Source organism: Eschrichtius robustus, chromosome 13, assembly GCF_028021215.1.
Source record: "Eschrichtius robustus isolate mEscRob2 chromosome 13, mEscRob2.pri, whole genome shotgun sequence".
In the NCBI taxonomy this organism is placed as follows: domain Eukaryota; kingdom Metazoa; phylum Chordata; class Mammalia; order Artiodactyla; family Eschrichtiidae; genus Eschrichtius; species Eschrichtius robustus.
Genome location: NC_090836.1, coordinates 61,373,468 through 61,394,748, shown reverse-complemented (window position 1 = coordinate 61,394,748; position 21,281 = coordinate 61,373,468).

Here is a 21,281-nt window from a genome sequence, read left to right as displayed (position 1 = left end):
ATAAGGATATTAACCTCTCTGATCTGAAAGTTCATAAAGCAGTAACATTCTCTCACCAAATTAGAAGGAAGTTTTCTAGGTACTTCCTGGGAGTTTGGAGGGACATTTATGGAGAGGAAGGACAATACACTAGATTGGGAAATAGGGGCCTATAACAATTAATGACACACAGAAGACTGTTGGGCACAAGCCTATCACTGTGAGCAGACTACCTGGGCATAGAGGCCACATCAGGTATTATATTCCTCATGCACACATTCACTCTGATGGAAGACAGAGTCAGTGCAGCTAGTCTTGTGGTATAGTTCTGCCAACAAAATGATGTCCAACAGACATTCTACAGTAAAAAGATCCCTCCCCCAAGAACAGTTGAGGTTTGCTCAGTGACAGAAATTATGGAATTTGGGTTGATGATAATTAGTCTTTAAACTCTTTTCATGCCAGAGGAAAAAAGTATTGCTAGCCCTTTGGTTTGTCCTCTGGAAAAATGTTTGTAGGTTCCTAGGCAGGAAGTTTGAAGGTACCAAAAGTAAATGAATTTCAAAGTAAAATTGTTACACTTCCTTATTTTAAATGAATGAATATGGAGGTCATCTTCAACATGGGAGAAGAATTCATAAGAATATAGAAAGGCCTTATTAAGAAAATTTGGGGAAATTATAATTCTCTCTCTCTTGAGAGAGAGAGAGAGAGAGAGAGAGATGAAGAACAAATAAGAGATAGAAAATCCTAAGAAACAAAAAAATCTAGTGTGGATAAAAATTCAGAATTACTATGCTATTCTACTTTGGAAAAATGGACTGGGTGTATTATAGAACAAAGAAAGGAAAAGGCTCAAACTAAAAAAAAAAAAAAAAATACCAAGAGATTATCAGATGGAAAAGAGCAAGCAGAAGATGTGAACCAACAGGACCTACTTTACTGATCAGCTGAATTAAATCAGCTACAGTAATATGACACATCTCTAGTGTCATTGTATACGCAGCTCGGCTCTCTGTGTCCTTCTGTTGTTTGTGATAAGAGCAATCATCCTATTTCCCATTGTTTTTTAAAATATAAACAGAGGTAGGACCAGAAGCTACATTGCAAAGAGACTGCCAAAATGTGCTGATAACAACTAGGATGTTTCATAGCTGTCACATTTAGACTCCCTTTACACAAATAATCCAAAGCAAACCAAAAAGCAACAACAGATTATGCCCGCACTATGGAATTTTGAACTGATATTGTGGCTATGAAAGGCAATTCATACAACATAGAATCTTTTGAAGAAGTTCTAATATCTCCATTCTAAGTGCTTTATAACTCACCATTTATTCTTCCATAACACTTATATTGGGGATCAGTACCTTTCTTTCCCTCTAAGAGAGCTCGAAATCAGCCTTTTAGTCAGAGAATGAGAATTAACCAGGGGTCAAAATATGAGGAAATTAAGACCAGCTTTGCCATTTTATTTCTAACTTCAGTCTGAAATCAAATGGCCACGGTATGTTCAATGGAGTAGACATCATTTTGTTCAGATGATGCTATGCTTAGATGTATGACCATCAGAATTGATGCTGGGGGAAAACAGCAGTAATCCATAAAAATGATAGTTATACACTTGAAAAAACTTCCAAATGGATTCTGCAATCTAACCAAATTTGTCATAGTTTGAATAGATATTGTCATGAAAAAAATGCTATTTTTTATAAGCTAGAATGACATTTTAAACTAAAATGTAACCTTCTAGAAGGCAAGATTTCTGTTTTGTATTCTTTTCTTTTTCTCTGTATAACATTTTTCTACCTGCCTACAAGGAGCTCAAAAATAAGAATCACTTGACAGAACTAATTCTTATAAATTTAAATATTAGCTCTGGAGACTCAAAGTGTCCTAAAGTCAATTGTTATTGGTGTTCCCAAATATTAAATTTTTTCTTACCTTCCACTCTTTCCTTCCCACCAAACTCTTCTCATTTTACACCTTTGCTTCCTTTTCTTTTATTGTTTCTTTTCTAACTGTGCCTTTCTATGCTAAAAACAATGACACTGTTGACCATTTTGTATTCCCACTGATGGCACTCATAGCTAACGGGATTACTGACCACTGCCCTATTTCCTAGGAAATGAGAAAGTGATGCTGAATTGAGTTAGCTTCAAATGAAAATGTGCACATTAACCCCTGGCCAGAGTGCAGGTGAAACAAAAGCTATTGCTAAAAATAGTTCCTTTTTCCTTTTAGTTCATTCACCATTTTTAATAAACTAGAGAAAAGCTATATTTAGTATCTCTAGTTCATTTTATGACATTATCATTTATTGGTTTAAGTTTAATGTATAACTAAATAAATTCATTTTTACTTAAAACATAGCTTTTAAGAACAGGTAAATGTATGTATTGATTCTTTTGCTAGAAACCCTTTATCATTTGAAACAAAATACCGTTTTTTAATTCTCTCCAATAGCTTATATGGAGCTATATATTAAACTAGGTCTGTCTAGAGTCTTTAACACTCCACCTACTAACATCTGTCCAAAGGGAAAAAAAGGTACAAACAATTTCAGAAAGTAAAGATTTTTCTGAGTTCAGTGTTTCTCAACAAAAGGAGGATGTATAAGTATTCATCAGTATAAAGCACAGAACAAGGATTTAATTGAAGTCATCAAGAATGAGCTTTGTAAAGCTGTCCTCTAGCATCCCTTGGTTATTAGACATTGATTAAATAAGAAGAAACTTTGAAAGAGGTGGAATCTCTGACACATTTGAAATACTCAAGTTTAAGGAAATGGTTTTAGATAAAATGAGAACCCCTGCTGATCCTGGCCCACTTTTAGAGATACATTAAAACCTTAAGCTTTTGTTATTTCTAAAATAGGTTAAGTGATTTTCTTTTACTTTTTTCCTTTCGGCCTGAATGGACCCACATCTAAACCCCTACTTAAGGTTTATGAGGGCATTTCTTGAATAATGGAAATCAATTATAAATTTCCTCACTCTTTTTACTTAAAAATAAATCTTTTATTTTTATTCTAGCTTTATATATTTCAAGATTCTACTTGTTCAAATAAGTATAATAAACAAACACCAGTCAAATAAACTAGGTTTTTGGATGCTAATCAAATATAGCACTTGAAGTTCTGAGCTGCACATTTCCTTCAATATCAGTACAGATTTCTGGAGATTACATAATACTTGTTTGGATATTGCAATGAGAAACAAGACCATGCTGATCATGGGGAAAAGGTCATCATTCTGTTGAACTAAATTCACTTTATGTTCCATTTCTTTGCATCACTATCAATAGGTTTTTTAGTCCAACTGTGATAATACTTTTGCTGTGAACATACACTTCCCTGTATGAAAGTCACAACAGGCAATTGATGCTGGAATGGCTTAGAAGAAGAAAACATATACATATATGCAACTCATACAGAAAAAGGGAAGAAAACTTGCCATGATTAGCAGGATGGTCATACACATCTTAAGTTATAAATGTCATGCACATCTATCAACATTAATTTTTCCTTTCCTTCCTGACAATATCATTGTAGCTTAGCTAGTACGATCAATCACCAAAACTTTCAGAGACAAAGGAGCCAGTAACTAAAAGTTGAACTTTCTGAAATAGAGTATTCTTAGAATAGCATTGTTACAATTGGCAACATAAATCAATATAGCGTATTAGCCATTCACATTCATAAGAAAAAAATAATCATTTCACACTGAGAAATATCCAAGGTCCAATAATGCAAAAAAGTGTTTTTATTTGTTATGATTGTTATAAGGGTTAATAAAACTAACCTTCACCTCCTTTTCTCAAGTAAGATAAGTATGGAAAACATTCCTCTGATAGATTTACACATATATTGTTTATATTAAAATAATTTATTTTATTTGATGAAATAAATTATTAGCCAGCCCAGTTAATTAAACAGAAGTGTCTAGGTCATTAGTTAACTAACTTATTTTAGCCTTCAATCAAGTGTACTACATTTAGTTTCCTGTTTCATTTTTATATTTCAAAGTATCCAGATGTATCCACTTGATACACCCCTGGATATAGGAAAGTATGAACAAGAGACTCCATTTTTGGAAAAGTGCAAAAGGATATTAATCAGTACAGTCACAGCTCATAGAATTGCTGGCAGGTCTGAAGAAATGCTCTCGTGGCTAGACTTCCAAAAATGGCTTTTAATACCACAGTGGTACAGAGCCCCAAGGAGGCTCACTGTCATGATCCGTGCCAACAAATTGGATGCCCTTTCTTCCTCATGACTTAGCTCCAAACCAAAGTACAATACGACTCTATCTAATGTGCCAAATCCAAATCACATGTGGAACTACAGCCACAGAGAAACTGAGAATAGTAAATATTGTATCTCCAGCCTCTGCATTCCAGAAAGAAAGTGTTAGAATGGGTTTTGAGAGAACTGATACACCTCTCCATTTGTTGTATTTGGAAACCAAAATGTTTATGAGTAAGGGCTAAGTAGACCAAGACTTAATCCCACTGAAGACAATTTTGTTTTACCAAGGAGCACCATAATATACTATAAAAGAATTCCATTTCTACATGATTTCTAGCTAAGAGAAGCGGATGAATCATGAGAAATCCATCACCATTCATTGAGGAGAAAAACCCTAATATTGCTGATGTTCCTGTCTACTGATGGAGAGTCACAGTGGTCATTTTCATTTATAAAAATGTGAAAATGGTGTTCATGGGACAGAGCATTAGTTAATCTAAAATTAGTTGCATCTTATTTTATTCATTTTCAACTTTATTGAGGTATAACTGATAAACAAAATTGTAAGATATTTAAAGAGTACAACATGATGATTTGATATACACATATATTGTGAAAAGATTCTCCCCATTGAGTTAACATCCCACGTATTTACTTTTTTGTGTGTGTGAGAACATTCAACTTCTGCTCTATTAGCAAATTTCAACTATACAATACAGTGTTATCAGCTGTAGTCACCATGTTTTACATTAGATCCTCAGACCTTATTCATCCTATAACTGAATGTTCATACCATTTTATCAGCTTCTCCCTATTTTTACCACCCCTGGCAACCACTTTTCACTTCTCTGTTTCTGTGAGTTCAACTTTTTTTATTTTTAAGATTCCACATATAGTGACCCTGTGCAGTATTTTCTTTTTCCATCTGACTCTGACTTATTTCACTTAGCATAATGACCTCCAGGTTCATCCCTGTTGTCGCAAGAGGAGGGAGGATGGGTAGATTTATTTTTCATTTACCCATACACAGATGGAATGGCCCTTTTGGGTTTTCTCTTCATGAGATGCTCTCTTAGACTTTATCTGCAGGATACCCCATTATAATTCCATAGCCTCCACAATTTTAAAATTGAAGATTATGAACAATAGGGCTTGGTGGAAAACTTGTGATTAAAAGAGATCTTTGACATTAATATATCTATCTTCCAAGATCCCCATTTTTATAGTGTTTGAGCTTTCTATAGTTACTTTCTTCTCAGCTCAGTGATATGTTTTAATAGTGTCTTCAACTTTTTTTTTTTCAGAGAGGGTTATATATGCTGTCTAATATACTGTAAGAAATGTAAATCTTCTTATTTATCTACCAAACTATTCATTTCTTGCTTTTCCAGTTATTCTTATCCTGGACAAAAGACTTTTTGGACACATTAGAGCCAGTGAAGACCTATCACATGGAAAACAAACTAGGTTTATTTTGTGAAACTTGAAAAACAAAGTAAAAATACTCTTATCATAGGTAAAAATGTTTGAAGTTCATGTATACAATACCTATGATATTCTGTTTTCTGTGAGATGAATGGTTATAAGTGATATAGAATTTAATGTCAAATCAATGTGAGGAAGAACATTTGAACACAGCTTTCCCAAAATGGAGGAAGAGAACCACCCTTCACTGGAAGTGTTCCCAAAAGGGCTGAATGATTATTTTTCCATGCAATTAATATAAAATATATTATTCAGGGGTTGAGTAGATGACACCTAAATTTCCTTGCATTCCAATATTCTTTTTTTTTTAAATCCTAAAAATAAAATATCTACTCTTCTTTAGGTTCCAAATGTCTGAAATATTTTCCGAATTATCAGACATTTCTTCAATTAAACTATTCTCAAATACAGTAATATGTTTTCTAAACATTTCTTGATTCAAGAATTCATTTACTCTTGAACTTCTTCTAAGAAGACAGGAAATAAATGGAATTACTTCATTATTTTTGTTATGTTTTTCCAAACACTTACATGTTTCAACAATTATCAACTTAAGGAGTTCCGTATTTTGTTTATTACCTTCTAACTTGTAAATCAGAAAAAAACATGATCACAGATTTAAAATAAAAGTACTTCAACTCTATCATGTTAATATTGAGAGTTCAAAGTTTGATTACATGGAGGAATCAGTATTCATTTTAATAACAGTGTTATCATAAATGTAATCACAAATCATATCAAATTATAAGCATACATAAAGATACAGCATCAAAAAATAGCCCAAATTCGCACATTAATTTCTTAGTAACATTACTGTGTAATCTACACAATAATTACCTATGAAGCTATCATTTTCTTTAGAAGTCATATACCATTTGTTCCTCATAGACTTTTTATTTGTTTGCTTTTTCATGTTTTTTGTTTTTATGCTTCAGGAAAACCCATTTCATGCTTCTTGCCACAATCTGGCAAGTCAAAAAATAAAAATATTACAATTGAGTGTTGTTTTCCTGACCAAGTCCTCAGCATTAAATAAATCTTAGCCTGAACTAACAAATGTCACAAAGTCAAAAGCATGAAAACCCATACAATAATCATATAAATAATCAAAATGATGCTCTAGATCATATAAAATAAATATCAATGCAATATGCACATTGATTATGTGGGGGAAAAAAACCTACAGCAAATAACATGTAACTACTGTATCCAAAATTTGAGCTAAAACTATTAGCTTAGTTGAAGAGTCATCAAACATTTAATTAAGAGGGATTTTGTTTTATCTTCTTAGACTTTAGAAGGGTATATAGAGGGAGATGATCCTGGTACTTTAAGAAGATTTATAAGGATCTCTGAGTCATGCTTTCTTTTTCCCCATATAAATTTCTCAGTAGTAGGCAAAAACTTTCAAAAATCACTATGCTGACCTTGAAGGTATGCTTTAAGTAGTATATTTACTGCTTCTAGTTTTGTTTTTTCCACTGAAAAGCATTTAAAATGTGAGGTGCTACCTTTTACCCATCTCCAGCAAGAAGGAAGCAGTTTTGTCCATCATCTTCAGGATTTATTCTGTCTCCTGAGAGCTCACAGCCCTCCCTGATTCAAATGTTTATTTCCCTTTGTCCCTTCATAGCTTTCAACTTTCCCACCCCAACTTAGCTCTCAGTGTCTTTGAATAAACTAAGAAAAAAAAAAGAAAAGTCAAAGTGGCATTTTTTGCAAAATTCCCTGCTGAATGTGAATTGGTGACTTGGTTATGATGAAAACTAAAGGTGTAAAGATTATATCTTAATAAGAGATAACATTATTGAATAGCTTCTGTGCATGATGAATGATGCTAGCACTTTACATTGCTTTATCTCCAATACTCACACTAACATTGACAACAAAATTTTATTTCCATTTTAGGGATGAAGAGATCAGGTGCAGAGGATTTAAGTAATTTTCCCAAAGCCACACACATAGTGAATGGAAAGCTGGGATTTGAATAAAATCAGTCTATCTCTAAACCCTGTCTGTATTCTTTTACCTTCCACATTGATCTTCTAGGAACATAGAGAGTGATGAGGAAATTCATTTGGGTTTTAATTTCCAGAAAGGTAGATAGATATGCTTGCTAATTTGTTTTCACGCAATTCCATAAACATTTCTTAAATTGTTATTTTGGGAACACTGTATTATGCAGATTGTAGGGAATATTCAAAATATCTTTTAGACAACATCTTAAATTGTAGTCTAGAAATGAAGTAAAGTAGTTACTACTTTACTTATAGTATGCTTATAGTCTAGAAATGAAGTAAAGTAGTTCCAGGATGCTTATAGTCTAGAAATGAAGTAAAGTAGTTCCATTTATCTATATGAATTCTATCAAAAGATAGATATCTATCTTTTGATCCATTGGTCAATGTGATAGATCAGGCTGCTATAATATATTATCATAGACTGGGTGGCTTTTAAACAACGTCGACTTATTTCTCATAGTTCTGGAGGCTGGGAAGTCCAAGATCAAGGTGCCAGCATATTCACTGTCTGATGAGAGCCCTCTTTCTGGTTCATAGACAGCCATCCTCTCCATGTGTCCTCACATGGTGGAAAAAGAGCAAGTGAGCCATCTAAGGTCTCTTTTACAAGGCGCCAGTCCCATTCATGATGGCTCCACCCTCATGACCTCATTACCTCCCAAAAGCTCAATCTCCAAATACCACCACATTGGAGATTAGACTTCAACATATGAATTTTGGGTGGACACAAACATCCAGTCTATTGCAGTCAACTATATGCATCCTGATTCTGTTTTCAGCATCAGACCCAATTAATGTTCACACACAGACATAAAAGCTTTTCATCTTTTTCTTCCTGTAATATAGCAAACAATCTTGCTAAGATGATTTCTGCAGTCTGTTTTTACTATTGAAGAAGTTTTCAGAGAATCATCAAATAGATAGGTTTGGCTTTAGCTGCATAAAAATGTAGTTTGATTTATTTTGCAAATAAACAATACAAAGGGGGTGTTGTGATTACTGTTATATGATGCCAACCCCTCAGGTTTCCTTTGTTCGTCAACCTACACAGCTTAGGCAAATTCTACTGAAAATGTTTCCTGATGGGCACATACATATTGAATCACAGATACCTGGGATATCCTCACTGAAATACAGCCACTAGATAAGCTCCCACAGGTTACAGTCTCAGTTCAGAGATTTTGGAGTTTAACGTTGTGTACTCGAATGCTTCCAAATCCATTCTGGGTGTTCTATCCAGCATTTGTATTCAACGATTCAACCAAAAAGTAAATTAAAAGCTGAAATAAACTCAATATATTCATTGAGCTTTTTACCCCTAACCAAAGCAAATGTAAAACTGTTTTCTAGGCCATTAACTGAATTAGATTTTACTCTGGCTTTTTTGTTTACATGCTTGTTGGTTTCTAATTCAACTGACTAGGTCAAACAGGAACTAAATCTACATATTTCTCTATGAAACAGGTATAAAAACAATATAAACTATTTTTCTAAACCAAACAAATATTTCATTAAATCTAAATTTGTGAGAGGAAAGAGGAAGGGGAGGTGTTCTGGCTTCAGAGATTGTATTGTAGTGACTTGAAGATACTCTTATGATGCTAAATATCAATATGGAATTTCAGCTACTCATCACTCTGGTGCTGTTATGTCTGACTTCCCTTTGATATCATACCAAATTCTTTTCCTTTAACTTATTTATTCACAATCCAAATAACCAAAATGAATTCACATGCACAAACTCATACATACACACATACACATTTACTCAAAAAAAAAAAAAGTTAATTATTTGTCACTGCCAGCTCTACTAGGTATACGTTTCTCACTGTGGTTTTCAAGATCTTTTATAACATGGTCTTAACTTATCTTTCCAGCATTATTGCCTTAATTTCACCTCTGTAAATCCTAAGTGACCACAAATTGAAATAATTCACTGTGGCTAAAGGCAATAATTTTCTATCTCAGTGACTTTGTTAATACTGTCCCTTTACCTATCTTTTCTTTCTATTGATACTTTTATGGGAAATTCTACTGTTAGGACTTTGTTAACTCCAGTGTGATCTGTGGACCAGTAGCTTTGGTATCACCTGAGAGCTGTAGTTAGAAATTTATCTCATGCCTTCTCCAGACCTGTTGAATCAGAATCTGCATTTTAACAAGAACCCAGGTGATGTATATGTGCATTAAAATTTGGGCGATTTCACATTATTTTTCTATGGTATCTGATATTTTCAATGAGTACAATAGTTTCATTTTTTGATCTTCATATCTATATATTCATCATTCTTAAGGCTACAAGTATTTATTAAGTGGCTGCTATTTTCCAGGCAAAACTGAGGAGAGCAATTTCAAACTGTGAACATTTCTCATTTATAAACATGGAGCTGTGGAAATGAAAGGAGTTGAATGTGTCGGAAGGGTGGGTTGTATGTGGGAAAACAGTAGAGGAAAGGTAAGCAGAAGCCAAATTATTCTATGACTTACTAAAGGGTACAATATATAATATATCCTGAAGCATCTGATACAAGGCCATAATAGGCATATTTAATAGATTATTTTCCCAGAGAGTGAAAAGGAAGTTAGATAATAGGAATAAGGTTAACAGTAAAGAGACTAGCTAGGAGGCAAAGACAATAATTCAAATAACGATTAGGGAGTTGAACTGAAGAGTATTAGTAGAGATTTATTCATTCATTCAAGAAGTGTTGAGATTCTTTTTCAGTGTTTTCTTTTTATTATTGAAGTATAGTTGATTTACAATGTTGTGTTAGTTTCTGAGATTCTTTTTAAATGCAGTCAGTTGTAACCAGTACTAGCTAGTACTACTCATTTCTCAATCATTGCACTTACAGCCACAAGTTTATTAACTACATTATCTGGTTTCTACACTATCACAAGAGTCAGTTGTATCAAATGCCTTGCCACACATGGGTCACCATTTTTCCAGGCTCCTGTAATAGTTACCTTGCCACCCACTGCCAAGATCCAAAGTCAATGCCTTATATTCTCTATGTTTTGTTAGAGCAACACCCAGTCCTGGTAGAAATTCCTCCACAGAGATTAACGATACAGTTCACCAATGTCCCCAACCCTGGGCGTGCTCAGTGTTCTCTCCAAGCACAACTCTGCCTTTCCCAGAGCTCGCCCAAGAAATGACAAGTTTCTGAACAATCTTCCATCTGTTCTATAAAGCATCTGGTCTTGTATGCAGAAGTTACTCAATAAATTCTTATTGAACAAAATCCATATATTTATTATTATATGTTTCTTTGTTATGCTCTTAACTCCAAAAAGATTTGTAATAGTCTTGACTTTTGTGCATGTGTGTATGATTATACCTCTGATCAACAGTGAAAATTTTCACTTCTACTGTCTTTAAACAGTGATGTCAAGCATCATTTACCATTGAATATGTGAGCTAAATAGACAGTTGTTCAGCATCATTGTAACTTCTGAGGTTCATTTTGAACCTTCATAGAGAAGTTCAAGTATGATTACAAATATTTGCTACAAAGTTATCTATGTCATGTTATACTAACTTTTATTATTTTAATATAAAAATAATAACAATAACAACAGCTGTTATTTACTGAATAGATATTATGTGCCAGGAATTTTTATGCATTTGACTTAAATTTATTTTATCATCACAATATCCCTATGAGGTAGTTATTATTCAGAAGGTGCAGATTAGAAAACTGAGGGATAAAGGGAATAAATAGTATAACCAGAATTTGAAAACCGAAGGTTTGATTCCTGAGCTCACTCTTAAACACTATACAATATTTCCTTTTTAGAATGTGGAGGCATATCAGATGTTAGAACTAAGGTGTGGAATTTGCGTTGAACAAGAATGTATCCTCTAAATTGGGATTTCTCAACCTCAGTTCTATTGACATGTTAGACTACATAGTTCTTGTTGTAGGGGCTATCTGTGTATTGTCAAGTGTTGAGCAGCGTCCCTGCCCTTTACCCACTAGATTCCAGTAGCACCCACAAGTCATGACAATCAAAAATGTCTCCAGATGCTTCCCAGTGTGCCCTAAATGGGCAAAATCACCTCTGTCAAGAACAACTGAGATACATTTTTAAAAAGTGAAACTATACTTGAATTCTCATTAGTCATTGATGCACCCTCATAATATAGTATGGTTGAATGATCTTGTGTCATCAAGATATAGCCTAAATTAAGCACATTTTATTCTAGGCACTCAATATCTTCTTTTCACATCAGAATGTCTTTTCAGGGACAAAAGGTATTTTTAGAAGCTGTTCTCTGTCAGTCCTTTCACTTAATCTTTCATGATATCCATCAGCTGAGAAAAAAGACCACAATGGACTAAAATATCTGATGAGAAAAGACGTCTCAAAAAGCCCCCCTTCTCCCAAAGCTATTGCAAATGAACCATTATGGGTAAGCTCTCAAGGAATAGCTCTCAGGTAATAATGACTTTTTTAAAAAGTGAATTCCTAGTACTAACTCATGAGAATATAACTAGATGCAACTGTTCTGCATCAGCTCTTCAGATAGCCAGTTTTATACAGGATATCAGTTATGTTAAGAAAGTTCCAAGGCAGTGTGAGAGATTGTTAGCAGCTTTTTTCCCCCTCAGACCACCAGGATTTGAGAACTATGACTGCTGTGGTTTCATTAGTCTCATACTTACAGCCAAATTTTCATTCTTTCTCATGTAAGAGTGTATCATATTATTATCAAAAGCAGTTAACATTATCATAATCAACAACCACATTATCTGTTCACACATGGTCACATGAGGATGAGTGACATGTGTAAGTGCAAAATCCATGGAGAATTAGATCGTTTTCTCTAATAATTATTCTAATTCACGGACCCTTATAAACTCCCAGACTTGTGCACTGAAGTTTGTGTTCAGCAAACTCTAAGAGGAAGTACTTATGGAACAGAACATTTGTAATTTTTCATTGGCCATCTGAGCCGTCTATCTAACTGGCATAAGTATTTGACTGTTGAAAGCAGGTCCATATGGTTTAGGTAAGAGGTGACACTTTACATTTTAATCTGAACCAACAGCCCAGAGTTCTCAGTGGACATTTTACATTACTGGTAGAAAATTCCTTCTAAGAGTATCCTCACCTCTTACCAGTTTATTGTGCAAAGATAATATTGTGCAAACACTGGTCATTTTTCACTGTGCTCTTTTCCTCTCATGTTTTTATGATTATTTCATAAACTAAAAGAAATCAGTTTAATTGTCATTTTACTATTGACTAGTTTCACAATGAATATATAAATTACCATTCTTATCACTATATTTTCATATTTGAATTTGTCAAATCTTCAGAGTTTTTCCTTGACTTTAAATCTTTCTTGTACAAGATGAAATTCCAGTCATGATGTCAGGACCATGAAGAATAACTTTTCCTAGATAAATGATCGGTCCTTCTATATCGGTTATCTATTGCTGCATAATAAAACACCCCAAAGCTCAGTGGCTTATGACAACAACTATTTTATGTGGCTCATGAGTCTGTGGGTCAGCTTGTCAACTCTGTTGATCTTGGCTAGACTCACTCATGTCACTGTGATCAGCTTATGGGCCAACTGGGAGCTGGCTGGTCCAGCATGGTCTAGGCTAAGACAACTCAGCGCTACTCCACGTAGCCTCTCATTCTGCAGTATGCCAACGCAGCTTATTCAACACGTTAGTTGGGTACCGTTCCAACAGAGTGAGCAGAAATGCTCAAGTTCTTTGAAGACTAGGCTTGAAAATGGCACATCACTTCTGTTTCATTCTATTGCTGAAAGCAAGTCACAAAGCCGGTCCAGATTTAAGAGGAGGGGGAATAGCCTCCATCTCTTGGTTAGAGGAGCTACAAAGTCAGTACAAAGGGCATACATAGTAAGTAATGACTTTTGCGGGGGGGGGGGGTTGTAATCTACCACGCCTCCAATATTGACAATTTTGACATTTTGAATGTAAGCAGTGAGCCTTCTGCGTGTACAGCTATGTTGTCAAAATTTGGTCAGAATAGACTGATTCTGTGCAGCAATTTTATTACTCACAGGGAAGTTGATTAAACTGACCAGTTTACAGATGTAATATGGGAGATGGCACTTTTGAGGGACAGGTTGAGAATTTTATGATTTATCCTAAAACCCTTTCTTTACTAATAAACATTACACAACAGATACAGAAGCAGAGAAAAAAAAATTGAGTAGTGTCTTTAAAGTTTAGGTCTATCTTGGTAAAGTTCATCTAATGCAGCACCCTACGGATTGTTATTTTTTTAAGTCAGTAGGATCTCTGTGCATAGATGTCATGTGAAGCAGATGAAAATGAGGCAGAATGTTCTGTTCTTTAATGTGGGAAAAAGTATAATGTGCACACATTCCATTTCAATGGAAAAACTCCATGCAAATGTAGTATTCCAAGCAGAACTAAGACTCACTATAATACTGCCTAGTAATATTACTTCTAAAAAGCTATCATAATGCTTAGCTGGATTTCAGTAGTCTTATTGCTCATGAATGTTCAAATTGCAGGGAAAGCACATTTAGAATAATTATCTGTTTTAAGCCACAACAAAGATATTTTCTTTTGTTCCTACTTATTGTGGAATATGTACAAAGGTTTAAGTGGAACAACCAAAATTTAAAAAGTAGAAGAAAAAATTACTTATGTTATAAAAGTGAATTACATATGAACTACATTAAAGGTAAACACATTTTTCTGACCTAGTTAAATGTGGTAGATTCCTTCAGTCTTTTGGGAGGGATCCGTTTGCATTGACACATGACCATGACTTCTGACTGCATATGAGGGATGCTGTGAGCTCAAATCAGCAATAAAAATATTCATATGTGTATATCACTTTGCAAGGAGTGTTCATACACTTTGTGAACATGTTATTACAGGGCATTATAATTATGCATTTTATGTGAAAACTCTGAGGCTCAGGGCGATGGCTGACTTGTCGAATGCCATACTGCCCCTGCATAGGAGGATATGAAAGAAATGTGGGTTCTCTAATTCAATGTCCAGGGCTCTTCTCCATACACCATTATAACTTTTTCCTGTAGAGATTGAATAATGATGCAGTTACTTAACTCCAAATACCAGAGAGGAATGAAGAGACAGCTGGGGTCATACTTAAATCCAACTAGGTTTACACTGCTATATTGAAAATGGATAACCAACAAGGACCTACTGTATAGCACAGGGAACTCTGCTCAATATTATGTAACAACCTAAATGGGAAAAGAATTTGAAAAAGAATAGATACATGTATATGTATAACGGAATCACTTTGCTGTACACCTGAAACTAACACAACATTGTTAATCAACTAAACTCCAATATAAAATAAAAAGTTAAAAAAAATCTAACTAGGTTCCATGTCTAGCAAACTTGCAAGATAACGTCCAGAAATCTAAAGGACTTCTCCAGTACCCACCCCCTCCCCAGCCTGAGAAAACTCATGCTGGGAAACAGAGGCAGGCATGATGAATTTTATCCATAAAGAAAGTTTGGTTATTAGAGAGAAATAATGATTTTGAATGTGGTTGCAGTCATTTAAATCCATCTTGTGGATGCATGGATTTATGCCTGGGTCCTGGAGAGACGAACAGGGCTGTGATTAAGAAAATTTAAAGGAACAGTTACAGTTTCTTCTGTAAAGTCTGTACAAGCAACTTTGCCATAAGACTTTTTAAATCCCAATCTAACCTAAAGAGAGATAGGAGTCTCCCCTCTCCCCACAGTGCCAAAGAGGCCCCCAACAGCTTTATGCTGGTGTTGACTTTTACTTAGTGAGGATGGTGATTTTTGTGGGCTCCACATCGGTGACTGTTGGGATCTCTATTTGAGCAATGGGAATGGATACCCACTAGGAGATCCCAGTGTTAGCAAAGCAATAGAATAAGAAGGTGAGTTCACGAGTACATTGTAACAAACATTCATACACTCGGTCTCAGATGATTTTAAAAAATATATAACTTTGTACAACTTTGCTTTTTAGCGTCAGGCTGCCTTCAGTAATCATTTTACCCCATCCTGTTCCAGGACAGTCTATATGGTCAAGAGATTCATCAGTAAAATTCAAGTCACTGTCCACTGTCCAAAGTCCGGGAACTGGGAGGAAAACATTCAGTCATTCTGGAGCTCTCCAACCACCTCCTATTACCCTTTGCTATTATCCTTCTCTTCAGGATTTTGTGCATTCCGAAATGAAAGAAGGAACAGCGATTCCATGATAACCTCCGGGCGAAATAATTCATTCCATTTGGCCCATGAACTCCAGTGTCCGTCTATGCTCCATGCTCTGGTATGTAGTTTGGCTCACTTGATATTCTTTGTTTATGCTAACATTTGTTTTCATAACCATGGACTTTGCCATTTTCTCCAGTTGGAATTACCCTCACTCAATGGCCTCCTACACCCAAATCCAAATTTCTTATTGACTGGCTTTCTCCACACTTCCAAAACACCAAGAAAGCACAGAAATTCTGGACTGTCTTCACTGTACCATAGTGAGGAGTTCAGAATCCAAGGTGAGTTTGCCCATAGGCACCAACAGACTCACCTATAAAAACTGGTCTGCTACCCCTTCCATGCCATAGGGGGCATTAATCCACGACTAATGCAAGATTTCTCGGGAAGGTTTATAATCTCCCAAGGATACAGCATGGAAATGGGACACTGGACATAATCTGAGTGTTTCTACATTTCCATCTTCATCTTTGCTCTCTCTGTTCCCTCTTCCTGATCCTTCCCAGCAGGAACTTCTCCTAGATCGAAGCCTTGTCCTTCCTATTCCACGGCTCATTATAATAACTCTGTGCTACAAGTATTTAGGATTGACTATTGATACTAAAACTTAGTTCTGAGATTTCTAAGAAAAATCTTTTCTCTCTCAACAAAGTCTAACTTTTCCTTCATGGAACTTAAAAACTTAAGTTTTGCCAAAGCAATGACACCTTTGTTCTAGGCATTATCTTCTCCTTCCTTCACAAAACGCATGAATTCTTCTTCTTAAATAAATGCCGAGCGGCAGCTAGGAAATATTAGGGTGTGATTTGGAATAAAACTGTATTGATTTATTATTTTATTATTTTCCCAGTTTTGATTGAGATGTAATTCACTAATAACATTGTATCAGTTTAAGGTGTACAACATAATGATTTGATACATGTAAATATTGCAAAATGATCACCACAATAAGCTTAGTTAACATCTACCTCCTCACATAGCTACAATTTTTTTCTTGTGATAAGGACTTTAGAAATCTACTCTCTTAGAAACTTTAAATATATAATACAGTACTGTTAACTATTCTGTGTGTGTGTGTGTGTGTGTGTGTGTGTGGTATATATGTGATATTATTTTTAAAAAATAGAATACCCATATCACTATCAAATATGATTTATTCCTGGATATTCATTTGGAGAGAAATGAATTCATTTGGAGAAATTCATTTAATCCTTCATTAAAAACTTGTATGACTGAACCAATAAAATTTGAGCCATTGTTGATAATGTAGTGTCAGTTGTATCTACAAGCAGATGAAGTCTGAAAAACTCAGGTTGCAAAACTTTGTTGTATTGGGATGGATGCAGAACCCATAATGGCTTATTTAACCCAGTGATTTTCAGACTGTACCTCACAGTGCCATTCAGGTCTGTGGAGCTGTTTCTGGGAAAACCAATTGTCAGTCAGAGCATTTACACTGTTTTACATACTAGCATTTCAATTAAAATTTCATTTGAAGGAAGTTTCCATTATTACAGTTTTCCATTATTACAAGAAATTATGTAAATAGATGATAAATACAGTGACATAGTTATAGAGCAACATATAAATGTAGATAAATAAGACAGACAGATTAGATAGATAGATAGATAGATAGATAGATAGATAGATAGATAGATGTAAACCTCTATTTTAACCTTTAAATTCAATGCTTTCCTGACCAGCAAGTTCACCTTAGTTTATGGTGATGCACTGAGGTTGGTGGGAAAGGAGGACTGACTTGGTTTTCTTTGATAGAACACTTATTATTCCAAGCACAGTGCATGCTACTTTCATTATTTAATTCATCCTCACAGGAATCATTTGAAATGGTAGTATGATCTCCATTTTATGAATGGAAACAGGCCCAGGGAAGTTAAGAAACTTGTTCAGAGTCAGTGAACATGAAAGACAGAAGTGGTTTTCAAATTAACTCAGGTGTGACTGAACTAAAAGTCCATACTTTACTCCTACACTTATATTACCATGTCGCCTCTAACATGGTAATAAGTGGTGCATAGTGTAGACATGGTCATCTTGGGGATAACATGCAGAAAGATGTGTAGATTCCATTTGCTGCTACAGTCGCCACGGTTCAAGTAAAGGGGATCTTTTATTAAACTTGGAAATGAAAATCAGGAAATCTTTTGTACCATAAAATTCTAATATGTATGGCTCTACTTTAGAAGTCTTTGTCAAATTCTTTAGCTTTGAATAGAATTTTCTTAATCACAGCTTTTGTATCAAAAGATAAAATCATATGCCTGCTCTTCAAAGTATTCTACTTTCAACATTCACTGTGTTATTCCACAAATATACACATTTTAAGACATTTATTGCCACGTAGTCTACTACCTCATGTTATTTTTTTAAACAAAGATTTGATTTTTATTTTCTTATATCCCCATATTATGCCTCAGTACTTTATTCAAGAAGTGGATTATTCTTCCAAATCAACTCTCTAAAACGATGCTTCAGTGATATGTTAACTGTATTTATTCCTTTATAAGTTCAATTTCATTTAACAAGACATTGTGACCAAAAAGTTAGCCAAAATTCATTAGGAACAAAAGCAAAATTAATGAAATAGAAAAACAAATTAAAATCTGACTACATACATTCACTAACGATATTATGAAGAGATCTTAGGTGAAAATAGTAAATAAGAAATTAATCGTGAGAGGAGTAACTATATTATGATTAAAAAATTAACACAGGACTTGACAACGGAAGATCTAAGTTCAAGTCCCAGATATGCCATATACCAAGATTAGCAGGTAAGTTAATATGTGTAACTCTCCAATTAATGTTTGTAAAGTGAGGATAATAATATCTATCTCCTATAGTTATTACGAGGATTAAATATAATTGCATGTAAAAACATGTTAAGGTATAGAATTCTATACAAGTAAAATGTACATTTATTAGAAGACATTTTTCTATTTCAGAGTAAACTGACTTAATTCAATTGCCAACACAAGTACACATAGTCACCCCAATGGGAGACAGATGCCTTTGGCTGGTCTATGCTTGTGCTAAAAATGAGGCTGAGAAGTAAGAAGGAGCCAGCCCAGCTGAACACTCCAATTATATTCCTTTTTTTAACCAAAGACCCCGAGGTTTCTCAAGATTCCTCTCTTTGTTTTCCAGTTAGTACACCTGGAACTCTATCCAATTTCACAGCAGTCATCTCCTTTATGTTTTGGATTGGGGTTTTCTCTTGTCAGTGGGATTCACTGATCTATTTATCGATCACTTTCTTAGCAATTTCTTTGTGCCAGGAATTATTTTAGGTGACAGGGTAGGGTATTGAAGAAGACTAAAAATACGTCATGGAGACTATATTCCATAAACAATATGCAGTAAACAATAAATAAACAAGGAGATAGTATAAGTGCTACAGTGAAAATATTTAACAATGGATATTTAACAATGATTAAGAGTTAGTGTTCAAGAATCTGCCTCATAGAGAACCCTAATTCAATTGCTGGCTAGCCTTACCACTTTGGAAAATTGCTTTAACTGCTCTGACCTTCCATTTCCCTACCTGCAAAATGGCAGTAAGTATGTTAATAACTATTTCAAAGGGCAATTGAGAGGATTAAATGAACTATTACACGTAAAGTATTTGGAACAGAGCCTGGAACGTACTTTAGACTAAGTAGTCAGTGCAGGCCTTTCTGACAAAAAAATAGTTAAGGTAAGACCTGGATGACAAGGAGATGGCTATGAGAAGCTCTGAGCAGAACACTTAGTGAAATAAAATAGCTAAAAATAGCTCATACAAAGGTTCTGATATAAAACCCGGCTTGAGTCTTTTAGGGAAAAAAGGGCCATCGGTGTTAGAAGCATGTTGTGATGGTTAATTTTATATGTCAACTTGACTGAGCTAAGGGATGCCCACGCAGCTGGTAAAACATTATTTCTGGTTGTGTCTGTGGGGGTGTTTCTGGAAGATATTAGCATTTGATTCAGTAGACAGTAAAGAAGATTCCCCTTGTTAATGTGAGTGGGCATTATCCAATCTGTTGAGAAACTCAACAGAACAAAAAAGACAAAGGTAGAGAGAATTCTCTCTCTCTCTTCTTGAGCTGTGACATCCATCTTTTCCTGCACTTGGACATTGGCGCTCCTGATTCATGGGCCTTGGGACTCTAGGACTTACGCTATAGGCCCCCTTGCTTCTCAGGCCATTGGATTGGACTTAACTATACCACCAGCCTTTCCTGATTTTCCAGCTTGCAAATGGCAGATTGTGGGACTTGTCAGCCTTCATAATCATGTGAGCCCATTCCTATAATAAACCTCTTCATATGTATACATGCATTGGTTTTATTTATCTGGAGAACCCTGACTAATACACATAGTGATCAGGTGGCAGGATGTTGGACCCAGTGAGCTCTTGATGGAGGTTGGATTTATCTTATGTTTGATGGGTTGTCTTCTGAGGAATATAATTAAGGGAGTGGAAGGATATGTTTGGCATAAGAGGCTATCATAAAATCCAGTGCTGAGATGATAGTGGCTTGGAGTAGAATGATCTCTGTAGTTGTGGAGGAAAGTAGGCAGACTTCGTAGCAAAAAGGAAGGTGCCAAAAATGGAGAATAAGAAGGAGTTGTAAAGGAGGAAAGAGGAAAACTATAAAACATGTTATCATAACAGTCAAGGGAAGACAATTTTAAGAAGGATGGAGTATTCAACCGTCAAATGTTGCTGAGAAGCTGGGTCAAATGAAGACAAGGTTGTGGCCATTCGTCATTTGATGGTGGTCACTAAATACTTTGAGCACAATAGTTTTAGGGAAATGCTGTAGATGAAAGACTGGGTAGGTGAGGTGAGAATGGGAGACAATGAAATGAAGGCAGCAGTTCTGGACATCTATTCTGAGAAGTTGTACTGCAAAAGATGTCAGGACCAAGCGGACAGAGTGGCAAGTTCAAAGAGCTTTTGGTTTTGGTTTAGGTTGTGTTGATATAGTTGTTTATAATATGGGCAATACTAGAGCATCAGCTTTAATTTTCAAAAATTGTTTGTAATGTCTGGTCAGCAAATACACACAGCAACAATTCCCACACACCCACTTTCCAGCTTTTTCTTTTCCAGGTTTGTTGTGAACTTGAACCATTAAATATGTAAATGTTAGCTACAATTTCCAGAAGTTGGGGCCCAGAAGAAATAGTAAACATTCGTCTTCACTATCATGACTCACTCCTGTATCTGTGATTATCAAACATCCGAATTAAGATGTCAGTAGTGGCCAGGGTCCAGCCCAT